Consider the following 8,340-nt stretch of genomic DNA (forward strand, 5'->3'; position numbering starts at 1 on the left):
AGTAGTGGAGCGCGCTCACTTAACTGCTAAGCTGCGGGGCCGGCCCCTAAAAACACTATTAAAATAGGCAAAACTTTGGCAAGAATCACCAAGAAAAACAGAGAAGAAATAAAAATCTTCAATACTAGGAATGTGAAAAGGATAGAACTCAAACATGGAGGAGATGAAAAATTTAGTAGGAAATTGTGCGTTTTTATGGTTAAAACTATAAAAATCTCCATGAAATGAAATTACTCAGGCTGACTCAATATATAGCATAATGCCTGAGTTCATTAATATACATGCATGAAATTGAAATAAATACTGATTTTACTGGTGAGATGGTTATACTGGTAAGTTTTTTTTTTTTTTTGTGAGGAAGATCAGCCCTGAGCTAACATCCATGCTAATCCTCCTCTTTTTTTTTTGCTGAGGAAGACTGGCTCTGAGCTAACATCTATTGCCAATCCTCCTCCTTTTTTCCCCCAAAGCCCCAGTAGATAGTTTTATGTCATAGTTGCACATCCTTCTAGTTGCTATTTGTGGGACGCGACCTCAGCATGGCCGGAGAAGCGGTGTGTCGGTGCGTGCCGGAGATCCGAACCCCGCCCGCCAGTAGTGGAGCGTGCACACTTAACTGCTAAGCCACAGGGCCGGCCCTATACTAGTAAGTTCTATTAAACATTCGGTGACAGTTTTCTGTGACTTTTAAACTGTTCTAGTAAAAATATTTAAAAATTGCAGAAAAATAAAGAGGTATCTATCCCCATTACTTTCTTTATTGAATTAGAGAAAGTAAAGAAAATTGCTTTTCTCAGTCCTTCCATCTAATCTCCAATTTTTTTCCATATGCTTAGAGACCTATCTCTAGGTATCAGTAGTCTTTGCTCCTCTAAATGCTAGAATCACCCTTTTGATGATAAATTATGTTTTAACCATCTGCTACCCATGTCTCCCGAGCTGGGAACAAATCAGTAGGTATATTTTATATAGGAAATGGAGTGCCAATTGATTCATTAAGTGGGTTTCATTAAGAGAGCTTCTAAGTTTAAAAAAACCAAAGACATAATTTAAATCATGCTATGCAGTTGGAACTGGGACTTGTTTTTATTCCTTAACATTATATTGCTGGGGTGGAAGTCAAGATGGCAGCATAGGCAGACTCAGAACTCATCTCCTCCCATGGACACAGCCAATTTACAACCACGGACACAGCCAATTTACAACTACTTGTGGAAAAATTACCCCTGAGAGAGAACTGAAAACTGGATAAGAGGACCTCCTGCAAAAATGACAATCCTAATTGAGGTGGAAGAGGCAGAAACTCCCTTCTGGAGAGGAAAAATGCCGCCTTCACAAGCTGCCAGCTTCACGGCCGCCCGGGAGCAGCCCACAGGTACGCAGCCCTCCCTGGAGGAGCGGGGCCCTGAGCCGAGAGCACCCCCGCTGTGGGCATTTTGTGGACCCAGCATAATCGAGATGAGTGGCATAATATCTGACTTTGCCTGCTACTAAAACATTGGGGAGTACCCCCAGAAAAGCTGGTTCACAAAGAAATTAAAACCAGCTCTTAAAGGGCCCACACGCAAACTCACCCGTTTCAGAAAGCAACCTAAAATCACCAGAAAGAAAGGTTCACAGTGCTTTGGTGAAAAGAGACTCACCTGATAGGCTCTGAGTGCATTGCAGTGAGAGGTGAGACCTCTCCAGGGACTGAGACATTGGCGGTGGCCATTGTTGTGGCCTGGTGTGGGCGTGCTGACACAAACGCCATTAGAGTTCTCCCTGGGACCTGCTAGCCCAGGGCTGCCCCACCCACTAGAGCACCAATTTCATCCAGCTCAGCCAGGGCAGGCAGCCCACCCTAGGGACTGGCCCCACCCAACAACAAGCCCTCAGGCAACTTGTGGGCCTGCATAGATTGGTGACTGGATTCTCTGCAGTCTGGCAACTGAGCCCACTTCAGTGGGGCAGGACATGCACAAGGAGCGGGTGGAGAGTGTGGAGTGGTGGTGGAGTGTATGGGGCTCCCGCCACGGAGAGACAGAGTCAACTTAAGGAGGTCAGGGTGCGTACACGGGGCAGGACTGTGTTGACTGTGTGTGTGGACCTGTGGGTGGCAGGGCTTGTCAGCTGCAGAAGACTTGTGCTTCTCAAAGACCCACATAGGGGGTTTGCCCCACCTTCCAAAGCCTGAAACAATTGGATGCTCCCATGCCTGAGGCCAGCCCCACCCAGCTGCAATCCTCAGAGAACTGACAAGAGACCTAAAGGCTGGAGGCTTATAGCAATGGTAAGGCCCAGAGCCTAAAAACCTGCCACGCTGCAGGCCTACTCACTTAAAAGAAATACTGCAACACAAATGTGCTATTAGAACTTGCAGCCAACTGTGCTGGGGCTCCCCACACCTGATAAAGAGACTGAAGGGCCCACAACAACTACAAGCAGCTGAGCATTACAACAGCTGGCCAGGAGCATAACTCGGCCTCCCTGGGTGCCTACAGGGAGAGCAAACAGGCCACAACAGAAGGACACACGTAGCCCTCAGAGGGGTCACTCCTGGAACATTGAGAACTGAGTGAAGCACACTGTAGGCCTCCTAAGGCATCACTTATATAAGGTCACCTATCCAAGAGCAGGAGACGTAGCTGACCTACCTAATATGTACACAAAAGCACAGGGAAAGAGGCAAAATGAGGAGGCAAAGGAGTACATTCCAAGTAAGGGAACAGGACAAAAGCCCAGAAAAGGAACTAAGTGAAACAGAAGTGAGCAACCTACCTGACAGAGAGTTCAAACAAAGAGTGTTAAGGATGCTCACTGATCTTGGGAGAAGAATGGATGAACTCAGTGGGAATGTCAACAAAGAAATGGAAGATACAAAAAAGAACCAATCAGAAATGAAGAATACAATACTGGAAATGAACAATTCACTAGAGGTACTCAAAAGCAGAGTAGAGGATACAGAAGAATGGATCTGCAAGCTGGACAAAAGACTAGAAGAAATCACCCAAGCTGAACAGGTAAAAGAAAAAAGAATTAAAAAGAGTGAGGACAGTCTAAGGGGCCTCTGGGACAACATCAAGCCCACTAACATCCGTGTTATAGGTGTCCCAGAAGGAGAAGAGCGAGACAAAGGGGCAGAGAATCTATTTGAAGAAATAATAGATGAAAACTTCCCTAACCTAAGGAAGGAAACAGACATCCAGGTACAGGAAGCACAGAGAGCCCCAAACAAGATAAACCCAAAGAGGCCCACACCAAGACACATCATAATCAAAATGTCCAGAATTAAAGATAAAGAGAGAACCCTAAAAGCCACAAGAGAAAGACAAGTTACATACAAAGGAAACCCCATAAGACTATCAGCTGACTTCTCAGCAGAAACTTTACAGGCTAGAAGAGAGTGGCACAATATATTTAAAATGCTAAAAGGAAAAAACTTACAGCCAAGAATACTCTACCTGGCAAGGTTATCATTCAAAATGGAAGGAGAGATAAAAAGTTTCCCAGATAAGCAAAAATTAAAGGAGTTTGTCACCAAGCAAAACCAGTACTACAAGAAATGTTAAAGGGACTGATTTAAGGGGAAAAGAGAAGACCACAAATAGGAAAAATCATCTATTTCCATAAGAGGGTAATAGATACAAATGCACAAAAAAGAGGTTAGATATATCAAAAACATAAAATGAGGGAGGAGGGGAGTTAAAGAGTAGAGCTTTCAGATAGAGGTCAAACTAAAGAGACCACCAATTCTGTATAGAAGAAGAAAGGAACAGAGAAGGACTACTAAAACACTGAGAAAAAAAAGTTAAAAAATGGCAGTAAGTACATAGTTATCAATAGCTACTTTAAGCGTCAATGGACTAAATGCTCCAATTAAAAGGCATAGGGTGGCTGATTGGATAAAAAAACAAGACCCATGATGAAATCCAGCCATATGTGACAACATGGATGGACATTGAGGGTATTATGCAAAGTGAAATAAGTCAGAGGGAGAGGGTCAAATACCATATGATCTCACTCATTAAGTAGTAGATAATAACAACATCAAACAAACACATAGAGACAGAGATTGGATTGGTGGTTACCAAAGGGGAAGGGGGTCGGAAGAGGGCGAAAGGGATAATTAGGCACATGTGTGGGGTGATGGGTTGTAATTAGTATTTGGGTGGTGAACATGATGTAATCTATGCAGAAATAGAAGTATAATGGTGTACACCTGAAATTTGTACAATGTTATAAACCAATGTTACTGCAATAAACAAAACAAAACAAAACAAAAAAAGAAATCACAACCCACACTCAGAAGTCTAGTGAGAACTTGCAGCCTGAAATTAAACAGGTCAATTGCCTGCTAAAACAATAATATCAACTTTTTCCATAGGATTTAAATGAGACCCAAAGTCACATAACTTAATATTTATAATGTCCATGATACAATCCAAAATTACATATTCATAATGTCCATGATACAATCCAAAATTAGTCAGCATGCAAAGAGCCAGAAAAGTCTCAACTCAATGGGAAGAGACAATTGATATGCAAAGTCAAGAAGAAACAGATGTTGGAAATATCTGATAAAAACTTTAAAGCAGTTATTATACAAAATGCTTCAAAAAGCAATAGTGAATAATCTTGAAATGAATACAGAAATAAAAAGTCTCAGCAAAGAAAAAAGAAGATATAAAGAAGAACCATGGGAAATTTTAGAACTGAGAAATACAAAATTGGGTAGACTTACTAGCAAAACAGAGATATCAGAGGAAAGAGTCAGCAAGCTTGAAGACAAATCAATAAAAATTATCCAACCTGAACAACAAAGAGAAAAATAATTGAAAATGAACAGAATCTTGGGAAAAATGGGACAATAACAAAAGGTCTAACATTGTGTCATCAGATTCCTAATAGGAGAGGAGAAAGAGTGTGGTGCTGAAAAAATTTTGAAGAAATAATGGCTAAAAACTCTCCAAATTTGGTGAAAGATAGAAATATAGAGATTTCAAGAAGCCCAGTGAACCCCAGACAGGCTAAACCCAAAGAAATTCATTCCCTGACTCATCTTAAACTGCTGAAAACTAAAGACAAATGTGAGGCAAAATAAAGACATTTTCAGACAAAGACTGAAAATGTTTACTATTAACAGACCCTCCCTGAAGAAACCACACAGGGAGGAAAAAAAATGAATCTAGAAGGGAGGAGAGAGTTGCAAGAAGGAAAGGTGAAAAAGAAATTTGTAAACATACAGGTAAATCTAAATAAGCCTTGACTGTATAAAATAATAACAATGATGATGATGATGATATGAAGACCAAATGTGGGGATTTTAAAATAATGCGAAACTAAAATACTAGACAATATTAATATATAAAATGAGAGGGTGTGATCAGAAAACAAACAAACAAACAAGCATTATATTGCTGACCTTTTAAAATAGCTACATGGATTATATCCATATATCATAATTTATTTAACTTTTTTTGTATTAATGGCCAATTAGGTTGTTTTTGATAGATAATTACAAATAATACTGTAGTGAATATTCTTGTACATGGATCTTTACATACAATTATTTTTATGGCATAAATTTTTAGAAGTGGGCTTCTAGGTCGAAAGCATATATATTATAAAATTAGGCAGATTAATATCTGCTAAATATTAATTTAGCAAATTAATATTCATCACAGCCTTGCCAACACCTATTTTTTTGTAAATGTAATGAGTGAAAAATGGCAGGCCAATCTTGTTTTAATTTACATTTCCCCAGGGGGCCGGCCCTGTGGCGTAGTGGTTAAGTGCACGCGCTCGGCTACTGGCAGCTCGGGTTCGGATCCTGGGCGAGCACTGACGCACCGCTTGCCAGGCCATGCTGTGGTGGCGTCCCATATAAAGTGGAGGAAGATGGGCATGGATGTTAGCCCAGGGCCAGTCTTCCTCAGCAAAAAAGAGGAGGATTGGCATGGATGTTAGCTCAGAGCTGATCTTCTTCACAAAAAAACAAACAAACCAATAATTTACATTTCCCTGACTACTAGTGGGGATGAGAATATTTTAGCATGGTTATTGACATTTTGAATTTGTGAATTGCCTCTTCTTACACTTTATTTTTTTTTTTTTATCTTGGGATATCTTTTTTCTTACTGATTTACAAGATACTTTATAAATTATGAGTCTTAATAGTTACAGTGTTTTCTTCCGGGGTATTATTTGCCCTCTCATCCTGTTGTGGTTTCTTCAACTGAGTACTTTTAATATTTATACAATTATATACATTATTTATATAATTAAATCTGCCATTCATAAACACACAAACAAACAAATTTAGGGGCTTCTGAGTTTTCTGTCTTTCTTAGAAAGTCCTCCATCACCCCAAATTTAGAAAAATGTTTTCTTATATTTCTTCTATTAGTTTATCATTTTATTTTTTTACATTTACAACCTTAATATATTTGAAATTTATTTCTGTATATGATGTGGGGAAGAGATCATCTGACTATCATGTCAAATAAATAGCAAATTGTCCTATCATTTATTGAAGAATATATCAAATTGCCCTTGATTTGAAATGGTAACTTCATTATATTCTCAGTTATACTTGGATCTATTTCTGGATTTTCTATTTGATTTATCTATGAATGTTTCTATTCCTGTCCAAGTACTACACTGGTTTTTTTTAACTGAAATATAATTTACATACTCTAAAATTCACAAATTTAAAGGAGTTTTTATTATATTCACAAAATTGTGCAACCATCATCACTATCTAATTCCAGAACATTTTCATCACTCCAAAAAGAAACCCCATACCATCCTCCCATTGCCCCAGCCCCTGGAAACCACTAATCTACTTTCTGTCTCCATAAATTTGCCTTCTCTGTACATTTCACATAAATGGAATCATACAATCTGGGGCCTTTTGTGTCTGGATCCTTTCACTTAACATAATATTTTCTTCTTTTTCAGTATTTGAAATACAACTTTATTCTGATTCTAAATGAAAAGGAATGGGAATGACAGTAACAAACAAGATTACACCAGTGAATATTGTGCTATGACTGTAGCAGCTTTATATTTGAAACTCGAGAAGGAAACAGCTGCATTCTAAAACAGCTAAATATGCAGGTCCAAAAAGTGAAGATTTTTTTTAACTGCCACATTCACTTCGAAGCCCATTCATTTCCTTCAGCATCCCAAAGATTAAGCACATGTTCTACTCAGGTATATAATAAAGTGGCAAACATCCTGCACCACTCACATCACAAAGCAGTTGTCTATAGAACTAGAATCCTGACACTGGGCTCCAACTTCATGTTCTCACAGGTCATCCTCCGCATTTGGGAGAGCAGTTGTCTGAGCAACCTCTAAATCACGCTCATACTGCACTGCTGAAGCTGGGTCCACGACAGCTTCTGGGAGGGCAGGAGCAGGCATTCAACAAACTCCAAGTTATGGTGTCTGAACAGTTTTCTGGCAAGCCAGAGGGAGGGCTTTTTAAAGTTGTGGTTACTTTTGACAGAAATGTCATAGTACTGAGGATTCCTGTTTCAGTGGAAGACAATGGATTTTCCCTTAACTTTCCTGTGCTTAATATCCACTTTCTTGCCACACTGCACAGTGGGGATGTTTTCACATACTCATACCAGATATCTATGCCAGTTAGGCACATTCTTGTAAGTCACTCTTGATGTTACATCAAACATTATAATGCACACTGGGCTTGGATAGAATTGCCATCTCTTAGCCCACCAAATTTCTTCTGACCAGCTGTATTCCATACATTGAACTTAATAGGTCCTCAGTTGGTATGGAACTCAAGGGGATGGACCTCAACACCTAAGGCAGCTACATACTTCTCAAATTCACCCATCAAATGACGCATCGTGAATATAGTTTTTGTAGTTCTACCGTTACTAAGCAATACAAGTTTGAACTGAACTTGGGGTTCTCCTTGGGTGATGTTTCTTTCTTTTTTTTTTTTGTGAGGAAGATCAGCCCTGAGCTAACATCCATGCTAATCCTCCTCTTTTTGCTGAGGAAGACTGGCTCTGAGCTAACATCTATTGCCAATCATCCTCCTTTTTTTCCCCCAAAGCCCCAGTAGATAGTTGTATGTCATAGTTGCACATCCTTCTAGTTGCTGTATGTGGGACGCGGCCTCAGCATGGCCGGAGAAGCGGTGCGTCGGTGCGCGCCCGGGATCCGAACCCAGGCCGCCAGTAGCAGAGCGCGCTCACTTAACTGCTAAGCCACGGGGCCGGCCCTGGGTGATGTTTCTTCCAGAAGCATCTCTGTGCCCCATCTTAGCATAATATTTTCAAAGTTCATCCATGTTGTAACATGTATCATCACTTCATTCCTTTT

General features: G+C 40.1%; 1 pseudogene; it reads right to left on the bottom strand.

Moving 5' to 3' along the window:
- Nucleotides 1-7,293: 7,293 nt before the first annotated feature.
- LOC101391326 (GTP-binding nuclear protein Ran-like) lies at nucleotides 7,294-7,846 on the bottom strand (annotated as a pseudogene).
- Between the last annotated feature and the right edge of the window lie 494 nt (nucleotides 7,847-8,340).

This window comes from Ceratotherium simum, chromosome 21 (genome assembly GCF_057802395.1).
Source record: "Ceratotherium simum simum isolate JZ-2026a chromosome 21, ASM5780239v1, whole genome shotgun sequence".
Lineage (NCBI taxonomy): Eukaryota > Metazoa > Chordata > Mammalia > Perissodactyla > Rhinocerotidae > Ceratotherium > Ceratotherium simum.